This window comes from Paramormyrops kingsleyae, chromosome 4 (genome assembly GCF_048594095.1).
Source record: "Paramormyrops kingsleyae isolate MSU_618 chromosome 4, PKINGS_0.4, whole genome shotgun sequence".
Classification (NCBI taxonomy): domain Eukaryota; kingdom Metazoa; phylum Chordata; class Actinopteri; order Osteoglossiformes; family Mormyridae; genus Paramormyrops; species Paramormyrops kingsleyae.
The window spans coordinates 46,247,768-46,262,251 of NC_132800.1; the positions used below are offsets into that span (position 1 = coordinate 46,247,768).

Below are 14,484 nucleotides of genomic sequence, written 5' to 3' on the forward strand. Positions count from 1 at the left end.
GTACAAATAAAGGTAATTTGTGAAATGAAAGGGTAGTGACATCTTTACATTCGTGGCAAGACGCAGGGCCCTCTGGATAAGGTGAAATTAAGAAAAAGCTTACGGCACTTGGTATTCCCAGGCAGTCTCCCAACCAAGTACTAACCAAGCCCGGCCCCGCTTAGCTTCCGAGATCAGACGAGATCGGGCGCAGTCAGAACGGTATGGCCGTAAGCGAGGGAAGCGGCCAGAATCAGCCCTTTTGTTTTCAGTTGAGGGTTTATTGAGAGTCGCACCGAGAGAAGAGCAGACGTCGATGCGGCATTGATGTCAAGATGTCTTTGAGAAAGTCGTTATTAAAATGAGGAAGAAAGTGGTGAGTTGTATACGATTGCTACGAGTACTTTCTGCAAAAGTGGGCGGGGACTGCTGTCGTTCTACAAATAAAGGTAATTTGTGAAATGAAAGGGTAGTGACATCTTTACATTCGTGGCAAGACGCAGGGCCCTCTGGATAAGGTGAAACTAAGAAAAAGCTTACGGCACTTGGTATTCCCAGGCAGTCTCCCAACCAAGTACTAACCAAGCCCGGCCCCGCTTAGCTTCCGAGATCAGACGAGATCGGGCGCAGTCGGAACGGTATGGCCGTAAGCGAGGGAAGCGGCCAGAATCAGCACTTTTGTTTTCAGTTGAGGGTTTATTGAGAGTCGCACCGAGAGAAGAGCAGACGTCGATGCGGCATTGATGTCAAGATGTCTTTGAGAAAGTCGTTATTAAAATGAGGAAGAAAGCGGTGAGTTGTATACGATTGCTACGAGTACTTTCTGCAAAAGTGGGCGGGGACTGCTGTCGTTCTACAAATAAAGGTAATTTGTGAAATGAAAGGGTAGTGACATCTTTACATTCGTGGCAAGACGCAGGGCCCTCTGGATAAGGTGAAACTAAGAAAAAGCTTACGGCACTTGGTATTCCCAGGCAGTCTCCCAACCAAGTACTAACCAAGCCCGGCCCCGCTTAGCTTCCGAGATCAGACGAGATCGGGCGCAGTCGGAACGGTATGGCCGTAAGCGAGGGAAGCGGCCAGAATCAGCACTTTTGTTTTCAGTTGAGGGTTTATTGAGAGTCGCACCGAGAGAAGAGCAGACGTCGATGCGGCATTGATGTCAAGATGTCTTTGAGAAAGTCGTTATTAAAATGAGGAAGAAAGTGGTGAGTTGTATACGATTGCTACGAGTACTTTCTGCAAAAGTGGGCGGGGACTGCTGTCGTTCTACAAATAAAGGTAATTTGTGAAATGAAAGGGTAGTGACATCTTTACATTCGTGGCAAGACGCAGGGCCCTCTGGATAAGGTGAAACTAAGAAAAAGCTTACGGCACTTGGTATTCCCAGGCAGTCTCCCAACCAAGTACTAACCAAGCCCGGCCCCGCTTAGCTTCCGAGATCAGGCGCAGTCGGAACGGTATGGCCGTAAGCGAGGGAAGCGGCCAGAATCAGCACTTTTGTTTTCAGTTGAGGGTTTCTTGAGAGTCGCACCGAGAGAAGAGCAGACGTCGATGCGGCATTGATGTCAAGATGTCTTTGAGAAAGTCGTTATTAAAATGAGGAAGAAATCGGTGAGTTGTATACGATTGCTACGAGTACTTTCTGCAAAAGTGGGCGGGGACTGCCGTCTTTGTACAAATAAAGGTAATTTGTGAAATGAAAGGGTAGTGACATCTTTACATTCGTGGCAAGACGCAGGGCCCTCTGGATAAGGTGAAATTAAGAAAAAGCTTACGGCACTTGGTATTCCCAGGCAGTCTCCCAACCAAGTACTAACCAAGCCCGGCCCCGCTTAGCTTCCGAGATCAGACGAGATCGGGCGCAGTCAGAACGGTATGGCCGTAAGCGAGGGAAGCGGCCAGAATCAGCCCTTTTGTTTTCAGTTGAGGGTTTATTGAGAGTCGCACCGAGAGAAGAGCAGACGTCGATGCGGCATTGATGTCAAGATGTCTTTGAGAAAGTCGTTATTAAAATGAGGAAGAAAGTGGTGAGTTGTATACGATTGCTACGAGTACTTTCTGCAAAAGTGGGCGGGGACTGCTGTCGTTCTACAAATAAAGGTAATTTGTGAAATGAAAGGGTAGTGACATCTTTACATTCGTGGCAAGACGCAGGGCCCTCTGGATAAGGTGAAACTAAGAAAAAGCTTACGGCACTTGGTATTCCCAGGCAGTCTCCCAACCAAGTACTAACCAAGCCCGGCCCCGCTTAGCTTCCGAGATCAGACGAGATCGGGCGCAGTCGGAACGGTATGGCCGTAAGCGAGGGAAGCGGCCAGAATCAGCACTTTTGTTTTCAGTTGAGGGTTTATTGAGAGTCGCACCGAGAGAAGAGCAGACGTCGATGCGGCATTGATGTCAAGATGTCTTTGAGAAAGTCGTTATTAAAATGAGGAAGAAAGCGGTGAGTTGTATACGATTGCTACGAGTACTTTCTGCAAAAGTGGGCGGGGACTGCCGTCTTTGTACAAATAAAGGTAATTTGTGAAATGAAAGGGTAGTGACATCTTTACATTGGTGGCAAGACGCAGGGCCCTCTGGATAAGGTGAAACTAAGAAAAAGCTTACGGCACTTGGTATTCCCAGGCAGTCTCCCAACCAAGTACTAACCAAGCCCGGCCCCGCTTAGCTTCCGAGATCAGACGAGATCGGGCGCAGTCGGAACGGTATGGCCGTAAGCGAGGGAAGCGGCCAGAATCAGCACTTTTGTTTTCAGTTGAGGGTTTATTGAGAGTCGCACCGAGAGAAGAGCAGACGTCGATGCGGCATTGATGTCAAGATGTCTTTGAGAAAGTCGTTATTAAAATGAGGAAGAAAGCGGTGAGTTGTATACGATTGCTACGAGTACTTTCTGCAAAAGTGGGCGGGGACTGCTGTCGTTCTACAAATAAAGGTAATTTGTGAAATGAAAGGGTAGTGACATCTTTACATTCGTGGCAAGACGCAGGGCCCTCTGGATAAGGTGAAACTAAGAAAAAGCTTACGGCACTTGGTATTCCCAGGCAGTCTCCCAACCAAGTACTAACCAAGCCCGGCCCCGCTTAGCTTCCGAGATCAGACGAGATCGGGCGCAGTCGGAACGGTATGGCCGTAAGCGAGGGAAGCGGCCAGAATCAGCACTTTTGTTTTCAGTTGAGGGTTTATTGAGAGTCGCACCGAGAGAAGAGCAGACGTCGATGCGGCATTGATGTCAAGATGTCTTTGAGAAAGTCGTTATTAAAATGAGGAAGAAAGTGGTGAGTTGTATACGATTGCTACGAGTACTTTCTGCAAAAGTGGGCGGGGACTGCTGTCGTTCTACAAATAAAGGTAATTTGTGAAATGAAAGGGTAGTGACATCTTTACATTCGTGGCAAGACGCAGGGCCCTCTGGATAAGGTGAAACTAAGAAAAAGCTTACGGCACTTGGTATTCCCAGGCAGTCTCCCAACCAAGTACTAACCAAGCCCGGCCCCGCTTAGCTTCCGAGATCAGACGAGATCGGGCGCAGTCGGAACGGTATGGCCGTAAGCGAGGGAAGCGGCCAGAATCAGCACTTTTGTTTTCAGTTGAGGGTTTATTGAGAGTCGCACCGAGAGAAGAGCAGACGTCGATGCGGCATTGATGTCAAGATGTCTTTGAGAAAGTCGTTATTAAAATGAGGAAGAAATCGGTGAGTTGTATATGATTGCTACGAGTACTTTCTGCAAAAGTGGGCGGGGACTGCCGTCTTTGTACAAATAAAGGAAATTTGTGAAATGAAAGGGTAGTGACATCTTTACATTCGTGGCAAGACGCAGGGCCCTCTGGATAAGGTGAAACTAAGAAAAAGCTTACGGCACTTGGTATTCCCAGGCAGTCTCCCAACCAAGTACTAACCAAGCCCGGCCCCGCTTAGCTTCCGAGATCAGACGAGATCGGGCGCAGTCGGAACGGTATGGCCGTAAGCGAGGGAAGCGGCCAGAATCAGCACTTTTGTTTTCAGTTGAGGGTTTATTGAGAGTCGCACCGAGAGAAGAGCAGACGTCGATGCGGCATTGATGTCAAGATGTCTTTGAGAAAGTCGTTATTAAAATGAGGAAGAAAGCGGTGAGTTGTATACGATTGCTACGAGTACTTTCTGCAAAAGTGGGCGGGGACTGCTGTCGTTCTACAAATAAAGGTAATTTGTGAAATGAAAGGGTAGTGACATCTTTACATTCGTGGCAAGACGCAGGGCCCTCTGGATAAGGTGAAACTAAGAAAAAGCTTACGGCACTTGGTATTCCCAGGCAGTCTCCCAACCAAGTACTAACCAAGCCCGGCCCCGCTTAGCTTCCGAGATCAGACGAGATCGGGCGCAGTCGGAACGGTATGGCCGTAAGCGAGGGAAGCGGCCAGAATCAGCACTTTTGTTTTCAGTTGAGGGTTTATTGAGAGTCGCACCGAGAGAAGAGCAGACGTCGATGCGGCATTGATGTCAAGATGTCTTTGAGAAAGTCGTTATTAAAATGAGGAAGAAAGTGGTGAGTTGTATACGATTGCTACGAGTACTTTCTGCAAAAGTGGGCGGGGACTGCTGTCGTTCTACAAATAAAGGTAATTTGTGAAATGAAAGGGTAGTGACATCTTTACATTCGTGGCAAGACGCAGGGCCCTCTGGATAAGGTGAAACTAAGAAAAAGCTTACGGCACTTGGTATTCCCAGGCAGTCTCCCAACCAAGTACTAACCAAGCCCGGCCCCGCTTAGCTTCCGAGATCAGACGAGATCGGGCGCAGTCGGAACGGTATGGCCGTAAGCGAGGGAAGCGGCCAGAATCAGCACTTTTGTTTTCAGTTGAGGGTTTATTGAGAGTCGCACCGAGAGAAGAGCAGACGTCGATGCGGCATTGATGTCAAGATGTCTTTGAGAAAGTCGTTATTAAAATGAGGAAGAAAGTGGTGAGTTGTATACGATTGCTACGAGTACTTTCTGCAAAAGTGGGCGGGGACTGCTGTCGTTCTACAAATAAAGGTAATTTGTGAAATGAAAGGGTAGTGACATCTTTACATTCGTGGCAAGACGCAGGGCCCTCTGGATAAGGTGAAACTAAGAAAAAGCTTACGGCACTTGGTATTCCCAGGCAGTCTCCCAACCAAGTACTAACCAAGCCCGGCCCCGCTTAGCTTCCGAGATCAGACGAGATCGGGCGCAGTCGGAACGGTATGGCCGTAAGCGAGGGAAGTGGCCAGAATCAGCACTTTTGTTTTCAGTTGAGGGTTTATTGAGAGTCGCACCGAGAGAAGAGCAGACGTCGATGCGGCATTGATGTCAAGATGTCTTTGAGAAAGTCGTTATTAAAATGAGGAAGAAATCGGTGAGTTGTATATGATTGCTACGAGTACTTTCTGCAAAAGTGGGCGGGGACTGCCGTCTTTGTACAAATAAAGGAAATTTGTGAAATGAAAGGGTAGTGACATCTTTACATTCGTGGCAAGACGCAGGGCCCTCTGGATAAGGTGAAACTAAGAAAAAGCTTACGGCACTTGGTATTCCCAGGCAGTCTCCCAACCAAGTACTAACCAAGCCCGGCCCCGCTTAGCTTCCGAGATCAGACAAGATCGGGCGCAGTCGGAACAGTATGGCCGTAAGCGAGGGAAGCGGCCAGAATCAGCACTTTTGTTTTCAGTTGAGGGTTTATTGAGAGTCGCACCGAGAGAAGAGCAGACGTCGATGCGGCATTGATGTCAAGATGTCTTTGAGAAAGTCGTTATTAAAATGAGGAAGAAAGCGGTGAGTTGTATACGATTGCTACGAGTACTTTCTGCAAAAGTGGGCGGGGACTGCCGTCTTTGTACAAATAAAGGTAATTTGTGAAATGAAAGGGTAGTGACATCTTTACATTCGTGGCAAGACGCAGGGCCCTCTGGATAAGGTGAAACTAAGAAAAAGCTTACGGCACTTGGTATTCCCAGGCAGTCTCCCAACCAAGTACTAACCAAGCCCGGCCCCGCTTAGCTTCCGAGATCAGACGAGATCGGGCGCAGTCGGAACGGTATGGCCGTAAGCGAGGGAAGCGGCCAGAATCAGCACTTTTGTTTTCAGTTGAGGGTTTATTGAGAGTCGCACCGAGAGAAGAGCAGACGTCGATGCGGCATTGATGTCAAGATGTCTTTGAGAAAGTCGTTATTAAAATGAGGAAGAAAGCGGTGAGTTGTATACGATTGCTACGAGTACTTTCTGCAAAAGTGGGCGGGGACTGCTGTCGTTCTACAAATAAAGGTAATTTGTGAAATGAAAGGGTAGTGACATCTTTACATTCGTGGCAAGACGCAGGGCCCTCTGGATAAGGTGAAACTAAGAAAAAGCTTACGGCACTTGGTATTCCCAGGCAGTCTCCCAACCAAGTACTAACCAAGCCCGGCCCCGCTTAGCTTCCGAGATCAGACGAGATCGGGCGCAGTCGGAACGTTATGGCCGTAAGCGAGGGAAGCGGCCAGAATCAGCACTTTTGTTTTCAGTTGAGGGTTTATTGAGAGTCGCACCGAGAGAAGAGCAGACGTCGATGCGGCATTGATGTCAAGATGTCTTTGAGAAAGTCGTTATTAAAATGAGGAAGAAATCGGTGAGTTGTATACGATTGCTACGAGTACTTTCTGCAAAAGTGGGCGGGGACTGCTGTCGTTCTACAAATAAAGGTAATTTGTGAAATGAAAGGGTAGTGACATCTTTACATTCGTGGCAAGACGCAGGGCCCTCTGGATAAGGTGAAACTAAGAAAAAGCTTACGACACTTGGTATTCCCAGGCAGTCTCCCAACCAAGTACTAACCAAGCCCGGCCCCGCTTAGCTTCCGAGATCAGACGAGATCGGGCGCAGTCGGAACGGTATGGCCGTAAGCGAGGGAAGCGGCCAGAATCAGCACTTTTGTTTTCAGTTGAGGGTTTATTGAGAGTCGCACCGAGAGAAGAGCAGACGTCGATGCGGCATTGATGTCAAGATGTCTTTGAGAAAGTCGTTATTAAAATGAGGAAGAAATCGGTGAGTTGTATACGATTGCTACGAGTACTTTCTGCAAAAGTGGGCGGGGACTGCCGTCTTTGTACAAATAAAGGTAATTTGTGAAATGAAAGGGTAGTGACATGTTTACATTCGTGGCAAGACGCAGGGCCCTCTGGATAAGGTGAAACTAAGAAAAAGCTTACGGCACTTGGTATTCCCAGGCAGTCTCCCAACCAAGTACTAACCAAGCCCGGCCCCGCTTAGCTTCCGAGATCAGACGAGATCGGGCGCAGTCGGAACGGTATGGCCGTAAGCGAGGGAAGCGGCCAGAATCAGCACTTTTGTTTTCAGTTGAGGGTTTATTGAGAGTCGCACCGAGAGAAGAGCAGACGTCGATGCGGCATTGATGTCAAGATGTCTTTGAGAAAGTCGTTATTAAAATGAGGAAGAAATCGGTGAGTTGTATACGATTGCTACGAGTACTTTCTGCAAAAGTGGGCGGGGACTGCCGTCTTTGTACAAATAAAGGTAATTTGTGAAATGAAAGGGTAGTGACATCTTTACATTCGTGGCAAGACGCAGGGCCCTCTGGATAAGGTGAAACTAAGAAAAAGCTTACGGCACTTGGTATTCCCAGGCAGTCTCCCAACCAAGTACTAACCAAGCCCGGCCCCGCTTAGCTTCCGAGATCAGACGAGATCGGGCGCAGTCGGAACGGTATGGCCGTAAGCGAGGGAAGCGGCCAGAATCAGCACTTTTGTTTTCAGTTGAGGGTTTATTGAGAGTCGCACCGAGAGAAGAGCAGACGTCGATGCGGCATTGATGTCAAGATGTCTTTGAGAAAGTCGTTATTAAAATGAGGAAGAAATCGGTGAGTTGTAAACGATTGCTACGAGTACTTTCTGCAAAAGTGGGCGGGGACTGCCGTCTTTGTACAAATAAAGGTAATTTGTGAAATGAAAGGGTAGTGACATGTTTACATTCGTGGCAAGACGCAGGGCCCTCTGGATAAGGTGAAACTAAGAAAAAGCTTATGGCACTTGGTATTCCCAGGCAGTCTCCCAACCAAGTACTAACCAAGCCCGGCCCCGCTTAGCTTCCGAGATCAGACGAGATCGGGCGCAGTCGGAACGGTATGGCCGTAAGCAAGGGAAGCGGCCAGAATCAGCACTTTTGTTTTCAGTTGAGGGTTTATTGAGAGTCGCACCGAGAGAAGAGCAGACGTCGATGCGGCATTGATGTCAAGATGTCTTTGAGAAAGTCGTTATTAAAATGAGGAAGAAATCGGTGAGTTGTATACGATTGCTACGAGTACTTTCTGCAAAAGTGGGCGGGGACTGCCGTCTTTGTACAAATAAAGGTAATTTGTGAAATGAAAGGGTAGTGACATCTTTACATTCGTGGCAAGACGCAGGGCCCTCTGGATAAGGTGAAACTAAGAAAAAGCTTACGGCACTTGGTATTCCCAGGCAGTCTCCCAACCAAGTACTAACCAAGCCCGGCCCCGCTTAGCTTCCGAGATCAGACGAGATCGGGCGCAGTCGGAACGGTATGGCCGTAAGCGAGGGAAGCGGCCAGAATCAGCACTTTTGTTTTCAGTTGAGGGTTTATTGAGAGTCGCACCGAGAGAAGAGCAGACGTCGATGCGGCATTGATGTCAAGATGTCTTTGAGAAAGTCGTTATTAAAATGAGGAAGAAAGCGGTGAGTTGTATACGATTGCTACGAGTACTTTCTGCAAAAGTGGGCGGGGACTGCTGTCGTTCTACAAATAAAGGTAATTTGTGAAATGAAAGGGTAGTGACATCTTTACATTCGTGGCAAGACGCAGGGCCCTCTGGATAAGGTGAAACTAAGAAAAAGCTTACGGCACTTGGTATTCCCAGGCAGTCTCCCAACCAAGTACTAACCAAGCCCGGCCCCGCTTAGCTTCCGAGATCAGACGAGATCGGGCGCAGTCGGAACGGTATGGCCGTAAGCGAGGGAAGCGGCCAGAATCAGCACTTTTGTTTTCAGTTGAGGGTTTATTGAGAGTCGCACCGAGAGAAGAGCAGACGTCGATGCGGCATTGATGTCAAGATGTCTTTGAGAAAGTCGTTATTAAAATGAGGAAGAAAGCGGTGAGTTGTATACGATTGCTACGAGTACTTTCTGCAAAAGTGGGCGGGGACTGCCGTCTTTGTACAAATAAAGGTAATTTGTGAAATGAAAGGGTAGTGACATCTTTACATTCGTGGCAAGACGCAGGGCCCTCTGGATAAGGTGAAACTAAGAAAAAGCTTACGGCACTTGGTATTCCCAGGCAGTCTCCCAACCAAGTACTAACCAAGCCCGGCCCCGCTTAGCTTCCGAGATCAGACGAGATCGGGCGCAGTCGGAACGGTATGGCCGTAAGCGAGGGAAGCGGCCAGAATCAGCACTTTTGTTTTCAGTTGAGGGTTTATTGAGAGTCGCACCGAGAGAAGAGCAGACGTCGATGCGGCATTGATGTCAAGATGTCTTTGAGAAAGTCGTTATTAAAATGAGGAAGAAATCGGTGAGTTGTATACGATTGCTACGAGTACTTTCTGCAAAAGTGGGCGGGGACTGCCGTCTTTGTACAAATAAAGGTAATTTGTGAAATGAAAGGGTAGTGACATCTTTACATTCGTGGCAAGACGCAGGGCCCTCTGGATAAGGTGAAACTAAGAAAAAGCTTACGGCACTTGGTATTCCCAGGCAGTCTCCCAACCAAGTACTAACCAAGCCCGGCCCCGCTTAGCTTCCGAGATCAGACGAGATCGGGCGCAGTCGGAACGGTATGGCCGTAAGCGAGGGAAGCGGCCAGAATCAGCACTTTTGTTTTCAGTTGAGGGTTTATTGAGAGTCGTACCGAGAGAAGAGCAGACATCGATGCGGCATTGATGTTAAGATGTCTTTGAGAAAGTCGTTATTAAAATGAGGAAGAAATCGGTGAGTTGTATACGATTGCTACGAGTACTTTCTGCAAAAGTGGGCGGGGACTGCCGTCTTTGTACAAATAAAGGTAATTTGTGAAATGAAAGGGTAGTGACATCTTTACATTCGTGGCAAGACGCAGGGCCCTCTGGATAAGGTGAAACTAAGAAAAAGCTTACGGCACTTGGTATTCCCAGGCAGTCTCCCAACCAAGTACTAACCAAGCCCGGCCCCGCTTAGCTTCCGAGATCAGACGAGATCGGGCGCAGTCGGAACGGTATGGCCGTAAGCGAGGGAAGCGGCCAGAATCAGCACTTTTGTTTTCAGTTGAGGGTTTATTGAGAGTCGCACCGAGAGAAGAGCAGACGTCGATGCGGCATTGATGTCAAGATGTCTTTGAGAAAGTCGTTATTAAAATGAGGAAGAAATCGGTGAGTTGTATATGATTGCTACGAGTACTTTCTGCAAAAGTGGGCGGGGACTGCCGTCTTTGTACAAATAAAGGTAATTTGTGAAATGAAAGGGTAGTGACATCTTTACATTCGTGGCAAGACGCAGGGCCCTCTGGATAAGGTGAAACTAAGAAAAAGCTTACGGCACTTGGTATTCCCAGGCAGTCTCCCAACCAAGTACTAACCAAGCCCGGCCCCGCTTAGCTTCCGAGATCAGACGAGATCGGGCGCAGTCGGAACGGTATGGCCGTAAGCGAGGGAAGCGGCCAGAATCAGCACTTTTGTTTTCAGTTGAGGGTTTATTGAGAGTCGTACCGAGAGAAGAGCAGACATCGATGCGGCATTGATGTTAAGATGTCTTTGAGAAAGTCGTTATTAAAATGAGGAAGAAATCGGTGAGTTGTATACGATTGCTACGAGTACTTTCTGCAAAAGTGGGCGGGGACTGCCGTCTTTGTACAAATAAAGGTAATTTGTGAAATGAAAGGGTAGTGACATCTTTACATTCGTGGCAAGACGCAGGGCCCTCTGGATAAGGTGAAACTAAGAAAAAGCTTACGGCACTTGGTATTCCCAGGCAGTCTCCCAACCAAGTACTAACCAAGCCCGGTCCCGCTTAGCTTCCGAGATCAGACGAGATCGGGCGCAGTCGGAACGGTATGGCCGTAAGCGAGGGAAGCGGCCAGAATCAGCACTTTTGTTTTCAGTTGAGGGTTTATTGAGAGTCGCACCGAGAGAAGAGCAGACGTCGATGCGGCATTGATGTCAAGATGTCTTTGAGAAAGTCGTTATTAAAATGAGGAAGAAATCGGTGAGTTGTATACGATTGCTACGAGTACTTTCTGCAAAAGTGGGCGGGGACTGCCGTCTTTGTACAAATAAAGGTAATTTGTGAAATGAAAGGGTAGTGACATCTTTACATTCGTGGCAAGACGCAGGGCCCTCTGGATAAGGTGAAACTAAGAAAAAGCTTACGGCACTTGGTATTCCCAGGCAGTCTCCCAACCAAGTACTAACCAAGCCCGGCCCCACTTAGCTTCCGAGATCAGACGAGATCGGGCGCAGTCGGAACGGTATGGCCGTAAGCGAGGGAAGCGGCCAGAATCAGCACTTTTGTTTTCAGTTGAGGGTTTATTGAGAGTCGCACCGAGAGAAGAGCAGACGTCGATGCGGCATTGATGTCAAGATGTCTTTGAGAAAGTCGTTATTAAAATGAGGAAGAAAGCGGTGAGTTGTATACGATTGCTACGAGTACTTTCTGCAAAAGTGGGCGGGGACTGCCGTCTTTGTACAAATAAAGGTAATTTGTGAAATGAAAGGGTAGTGACATCTTTACATTCGTGGCAAGACGCAGGGCCCTCTGGATAAGGTGAAACTAAGAAAAAGCTTACGGCACTTGGTATTCCCAGGCAGTCTCCCAACCAAGTACTAACCAAGCCCGGCCCCGCTTAGCTTCCGAGATCAGACGAGATCGGGCGCAGTCGGAACGGTATGGCCGTAAGCGAGGGAAGCGGCCAGAATCAGCACTTTTGTTTTCAGTTGAGGGTTTATTGAGAGTCGCACCGAGAGAAGAGCAGACGTCGATGCGGCATTGATGTCAAGATGTCTTTGAGAAAGTCGTTATTAAAATGAGGAAGAAATCGGTGAGTTGTATACGATTGCTACGAGTACTTTCTGCAAAAGTGGGCGGGGACTGCCGTCTTTGTACAAATAAAGGTAATTTGTGAAATGAAAGGGTAGTGACATCTTTACATTCGTGGCAAGACGCAGGGCCCTCTGGATAAGGTGAAACTAAGAAAAAGCTTACGGCACTTGGTATTCCCAGGCAGTCTCCCAACCAAGTACTAACCAAGCCCGGCCCCGCTTAGCTTCCGAGATCAGACGAGATCGGGCGCAGTCGGAACGGTATGGCCGTAAGCGAGGGAAGCGGCCAGAATCAGCACTTTTGTTTTCAGTTGAGGGTTTATTGAGAGTCGCACCGAGATAAGAGCAGACGTCGATGCGGCATTGATGTCAAGATGTCTTTGAGAAAGTCGTTATTAAAATGAGGAAGAAATCGGTGAGTTGTATACGATTGCTACGAGTACTTTCTGCAAAAGTGGGCGGGGACTGCCGTCTTTGTACAAATAAAGGTAATTTGTGAAATGAAAGGGTAGTGACATCTTTACATTCGTGGCAAGACGCAGGGCCCTCTGGATAAGGTGAAACTAAGAAAAAGCTTACGGCACTTGGTATTCCCAGGCAGTCTCCCAACCAAGTACTAACCAAGCCCGGCCCCGCTTAGCTTCCGAGATCAGACGAGATCGGGCGCAGTTTTCAGTTGAGGGTTTATTGAGAGTCGCACCGAGAGAAGAGCAGACGTCGATGCGGCATTGATGTCAAGATGTCTTTGAGAAAGTCGTTATTAAAATGAGGAAGAAATCGGTGAGTTGTATACGATTGCTACGAGTACTTTCTGCAAAAGTGGGCGGGGACTGCCGTCTTTGTACAAATAAAGGTAATTTGTGAAATGAAAGGGTAGTGACATCTTTACATTCGTGGCAAGACGCAGGGCCCTCTGGATAAGGTGAAACTAAGAAAAAGCTTACGGCACTTGGTATTCCCAGGCAGTCTCCCAACCAAGTACTAACCAAGCCCGGCCCCGCTTAGCTTCCGAGATCAGACGAGATCGGGCGCAGTTTTCAGTTGAGGGTTTATTGAGAGTCGCACCGAGAGAAGAGCAGACGTCGATGCGGCATTGATGTCAAGATGTCTTTGAGAAAGTCGTTATTAAAATGAGGAAGAAATCGGTGAGTTGTATACGATTGCTACGAGTACTTTCTGCAAAAGTGGGCGGGGACTGCCGTCTTTGTACAAATAAAGGTAATTTGTGAAATGAAAGGGTAGTGACATCTTTACATTCGTGGCAAGACGCAGGGCCCTCTGGATAAGGTGAAACTAAGAAAAAGCTTACGGCACTTGGTATTCCCAGGCAGTCTCCCAACCAAGTACTAACCAAGCCCGGCCCCGCTTAGCTTCCGAGATCAGACGAGATCGGGCGCAGTCGGAACGGTATGGCCGTAAGCAAGGGAAGCGGCCAGAATCAGCACTTTTGTTTTCAGTTGAGGGTTTATTGAGAGTCGCACCGAGAGAAGAGCAGACGTCGATGCGGCATTGATGTCAAGATGTCTTTGAGAAAGTCGTTATTAAAATGAGGAAGAAATCGGTGAGTTGTATACGATTGCTACGAGTACTTTCTGCAAAAGTGGGCGGGGACTGCCGTCTTTGTACAAATAAAGGTAATTTGTGAAATGAAAGGGTAGTGACATCTTTACATTCGTGGCAAGACGCAGGGCCCTCTGGATAAGGTGAAACTAAGAAAAAGCTTACGGCACTTGGTATTCCCAGGCAGTCTCCCAACCAAGTACTAACCAAGCCCGGCCCCGCTTAGCTTCCGAGATCAGACGAGATCGGGCGCAGTCGGAACGGTATGGCCGTAAGCAAGGGAAGCGGCCAGAATCAGCACTTTTGTTTTCAGTTGAGGGTTTATTGAGAGTCGCACCGAGAGAAGAGCAGACGTCGATGCGGCATTGATGTCAAGATGTCTTTGAGAAAGTCGTTATTAAAATGAGGAAGAAATCGGTGAGTTGTATACGATTGCTACGAGTACATTCTGCAAAAGTGGGCGGGGACTGCCGTCTTTGTACAAATAAAGGTAATTTGTGAAATGAAAGGGTAGTGACATCTTTACATTCGTGGCAAGACGCAGGGCCCTCTGGATAAGGTGAAACTAAGAAAAAGCTTACGGCACTTGGTATTCCCAGGCAGTCTCCCAACCAAGTACTAACCAAGCCCGGCCCCGCTTAGCTTCCGAGATCAGACGAGATCGGGCGCAGTCGGAACGGTATGGCCGTAAGCGAGGGAAGCGGCCAGAATCAGCCCTTTTGTTTTCAGTTGAGGGTTTATTGAGAGTCGCACCGAGAGAAGAGCAGACGTCGATGCGGCATTGATGTCAAGATGTCTTTGAGAAAGTCGTTATTAAAATGAGGAAGAAATCGGTGAGTTGTATACGATTGCTACGAGTACTTTCTGCAAAAGTGGGCGGGGACTGCCGTCTTTGTACAAATAAAGGTAATTTGTGAAATGAAAGGGTAG

General features: G+C 48.1%; 32 non-coding genes and 1 pseudogene across 32 annotated transcripts; all 33 read right to left on the bottom strand.

Annotated features, from left to right (window-relative positions):
• Nucleotides 1-96: 96 nt before the first annotated feature.
• Nucleotides 97-215, bottom strand: LOC140589361 (5S ribosomal RNA). The gene has a single exon (XR_011990540.1). It is a non-coding gene; the product is annotated as a 5S ribosomal RNA (ribosomal RNA).
• Nucleotides 216-512: 297 nt separating this feature from the next.
• On the bottom strand, nucleotides 513-631 carry LOC140590553 (5S ribosomal RNA). The gene has a single exon (XR_011991384.1). It is a non-coding gene; the product is annotated as a 5S ribosomal RNA (ribosomal RNA).
• A 297-nt stretch (nucleotides 632-928) lies between these two features.
• LOC140590554 (5S ribosomal RNA) lies at nucleotides 929-1,047 on the bottom strand. The gene has a single exon (XR_011991385.1). It is a non-coding gene; the product is annotated as a 5S ribosomal RNA (ribosomal RNA).
• Nucleotides 1,048-1,344: 297 nt separating this feature from the next.
• Nucleotides 1,345-1,453, bottom strand: LOC140590316 (5S ribosomal RNA; annotated as a pseudogene).
• Nucleotides 1,454-1,750: 297 nt separating this feature from the next.
• LOC140589362 (5S ribosomal RNA) lies at nucleotides 1,751-1,869 on the bottom strand. The gene has a single exon (XR_011990541.1). It is a non-coding gene; the product is annotated as a 5S ribosomal RNA (ribosomal RNA).
• A 297-nt stretch (nucleotides 1,870-2,166) lies between these two features.
• Nucleotides 2,167-2,285, bottom strand: LOC140590556 (5S ribosomal RNA). The gene has a single exon (XR_011991387.1). It is a non-coding gene; the product is annotated as a 5S ribosomal RNA (ribosomal RNA).
• Nucleotides 2,286-2,582: 297 nt separating this feature from the next.
• On the bottom strand, nucleotides 2,583-2,701 carry LOC140590557 (5S ribosomal RNA). The gene has a single exon (XR_011991388.1). It is a non-coding gene; the product is annotated as a 5S ribosomal RNA (ribosomal RNA).
• Nucleotides 2,702-2,998: 297 nt separating this feature from the next.
• On the bottom strand, nucleotides 2,999-3,117 carry LOC140590558 (5S ribosomal RNA). Its single transcript, XR_011991389.1, has one exon. It is a non-coding gene; the product is annotated as a 5S ribosomal RNA (ribosomal RNA).
• A 297-nt stretch (nucleotides 3,118-3,414) lies between these two features.
• Nucleotides 3,415-3,533, bottom strand: LOC140590559 (5S ribosomal RNA). The gene has a single exon (XR_011991390.1). It is a non-coding gene; the product is annotated as a 5S ribosomal RNA (ribosomal RNA).
• Nucleotides 3,534-3,830: 297 nt separating this feature from the next.
• Nucleotides 3,831-3,949, bottom strand: LOC140590560 (5S ribosomal RNA). The gene has a single exon (XR_011991391.1). It is a non-coding gene; the product is annotated as a 5S ribosomal RNA (ribosomal RNA).
• Nucleotides 3,950-4,246: 297 nt separating this feature from the next.
• On the bottom strand, nucleotides 4,247-4,365 carry LOC140590561 (5S ribosomal RNA). Its single transcript, XR_011991392.1, has one exon. It is a non-coding gene; the product is annotated as a 5S ribosomal RNA (ribosomal RNA).
• Nucleotides 4,366-4,662: 297 nt separating this feature from the next.
• LOC140590562 (5S ribosomal RNA) lies at nucleotides 4,663-4,781 on the bottom strand. The gene has a single exon (XR_011991393.1). It is a non-coding gene; the product is annotated as a 5S ribosomal RNA (ribosomal RNA).
• A 297-nt stretch (nucleotides 4,782-5,078) lies between these two features.
• LOC140590563 (5S ribosomal RNA) lies at nucleotides 5,079-5,197 on the bottom strand. The gene has a single exon (XR_011991394.1). It is a non-coding gene; the product is annotated as a 5S ribosomal RNA (ribosomal RNA).
• A 297-nt stretch (nucleotides 5,198-5,494) lies between these two features.
• LOC140589891 (5S ribosomal RNA) lies at nucleotides 5,495-5,613 on the bottom strand. Its single transcript, XR_011991070.1, has one exon. It is a non-coding gene; the product is annotated as a 5S ribosomal RNA (ribosomal RNA).
• A 297-nt stretch (nucleotides 5,614-5,910) lies between these two features.
• Nucleotides 5,911-6,029, bottom strand: LOC140590564 (5S ribosomal RNA). Its single transcript, XR_011991395.1, has one exon. It is a non-coding gene; the product is annotated as a 5S ribosomal RNA (ribosomal RNA).
• Nucleotides 6,030-6,326: 297 nt separating this feature from the next.
• On the bottom strand, nucleotides 6,327-6,445 carry LOC140589832 (5S ribosomal RNA). The gene has a single exon (XR_011991011.1). It is a non-coding gene; the product is annotated as a 5S ribosomal RNA (ribosomal RNA).
• Nucleotides 6,446-6,742: 297 nt separating this feature from the next.
• On the bottom strand, nucleotides 6,743-6,861 carry LOC140589460 (5S ribosomal RNA). Its single transcript, XR_011990639.1, has one exon. It is a non-coding gene; the product is annotated as a 5S ribosomal RNA (ribosomal RNA).
• A 297-nt stretch (nucleotides 6,862-7,158) lies between these two features.
• On the bottom strand, nucleotides 7,159-7,277 carry LOC140590565 (5S ribosomal RNA). Its single transcript, XR_011991396.1, has one exon. It is a non-coding gene; the product is annotated as a 5S ribosomal RNA (ribosomal RNA).
• Nucleotides 7,278-7,574: 297 nt separating this feature from the next.
• LOC140590567 (5S ribosomal RNA) lies at nucleotides 7,575-7,693 on the bottom strand. The gene has a single exon (XR_011991398.1). It is a non-coding gene; the product is annotated as a 5S ribosomal RNA (ribosomal RNA).
• Nucleotides 7,694-7,990: 297 nt separating this feature from the next.
• On the bottom strand, nucleotides 7,991-8,109 carry LOC140589610 (5S ribosomal RNA). Its single transcript, XR_011990789.1, has one exon. It is a non-coding gene; the product is annotated as a 5S ribosomal RNA (ribosomal RNA).
• Nucleotides 8,110-8,406: 297 nt separating this feature from the next.
• Nucleotides 8,407-8,525, bottom strand: LOC140590568 (5S ribosomal RNA). The gene has a single exon (XR_011991399.1). It is a non-coding gene; the product is annotated as a 5S ribosomal RNA (ribosomal RNA).
• A 297-nt stretch (nucleotides 8,526-8,822) lies between these two features.
• Nucleotides 8,823-8,941, bottom strand: LOC140590569 (5S ribosomal RNA). Its single transcript, XR_011991400.1, has one exon. It is a non-coding gene; the product is annotated as a 5S ribosomal RNA (ribosomal RNA).
• Nucleotides 8,942-9,238: 297 nt separating this feature from the next.
• On the bottom strand, nucleotides 9,239-9,357 carry LOC140590570 (5S ribosomal RNA). The gene has a single exon (XR_011991401.1). It is a non-coding gene; the product is annotated as a 5S ribosomal RNA (ribosomal RNA).
• Nucleotides 9,358-9,654: 297 nt separating this feature from the next.
• LOC140590571 (5S ribosomal RNA) lies at nucleotides 9,655-9,773 on the bottom strand. The gene has a single exon (XR_011991402.1). It is a non-coding gene; the product is annotated as a 5S ribosomal RNA (ribosomal RNA).
• Nucleotides 9,774-10,070: 297 nt separating this feature from the next.
• Nucleotides 10,071-10,189, bottom strand: LOC140590572 (5S ribosomal RNA). Its single transcript, XR_011991403.1, has one exon. It is a non-coding gene; the product is annotated as a 5S ribosomal RNA (ribosomal RNA).
• A 297-nt stretch (nucleotides 10,190-10,486) lies between these two features.
• On the bottom strand, nucleotides 10,487-10,605 carry LOC140590573 (5S ribosomal RNA). The gene has a single exon (XR_011991404.1). It is a non-coding gene; the product is annotated as a 5S ribosomal RNA (ribosomal RNA).
• Nucleotides 10,606-10,902: 297 nt separating this feature from the next.
• LOC140589272 (5S ribosomal RNA) lies at nucleotides 10,903-11,021 on the bottom strand. Its single transcript, XR_011990449.1, has one exon. It is a non-coding gene; the product is annotated as a 5S ribosomal RNA (ribosomal RNA).
• Nucleotides 11,022-11,318: 297 nt separating this feature from the next.
• Nucleotides 11,319-11,437, bottom strand: LOC140589489 (5S ribosomal RNA). Its single transcript, XR_011990668.1, has one exon. It is a non-coding gene; the product is annotated as a 5S ribosomal RNA (ribosomal RNA).
• Nucleotides 11,438-11,734: 297 nt separating this feature from the next.
• LOC140590574 (5S ribosomal RNA) lies at nucleotides 11,735-11,853 on the bottom strand. The gene has a single exon (XR_011991405.1). It is a non-coding gene; the product is annotated as a 5S ribosomal RNA (ribosomal RNA).
• Nucleotides 11,854-12,150: 297 nt separating this feature from the next.
• Nucleotides 12,151-12,269, bottom strand: LOC140590575 (5S ribosomal RNA). Its single transcript, XR_011991406.1, has one exon. It is a non-coding gene; the product is annotated as a 5S ribosomal RNA (ribosomal RNA).
• Nucleotides 12,270-13,296: 1,027 nt separating this feature from the next.
• LOC140590576 (5S ribosomal RNA) lies at nucleotides 13,297-13,415 on the bottom strand. Its single transcript, XR_011991407.1, has one exon. It is a non-coding gene; the product is annotated as a 5S ribosomal RNA (ribosomal RNA).
• Nucleotides 13,416-13,712: 297 nt separating this feature from the next.
• On the bottom strand, nucleotides 13,713-13,831 carry LOC140590578 (5S ribosomal RNA). Its single transcript, XR_011991409.1, has one exon. It is a non-coding gene; the product is annotated as a 5S ribosomal RNA (ribosomal RNA).
• Nucleotides 13,832-14,128: 297 nt separating this feature from the next.
• LOC140590579 (5S ribosomal RNA) lies at nucleotides 14,129-14,247 on the bottom strand. The gene has a single exon (XR_011991410.1). It is a non-coding gene; the product is annotated as a 5S ribosomal RNA (ribosomal RNA).
• Between the last annotated feature and the right edge of the window lie 237 nt (nucleotides 14,248-14,484).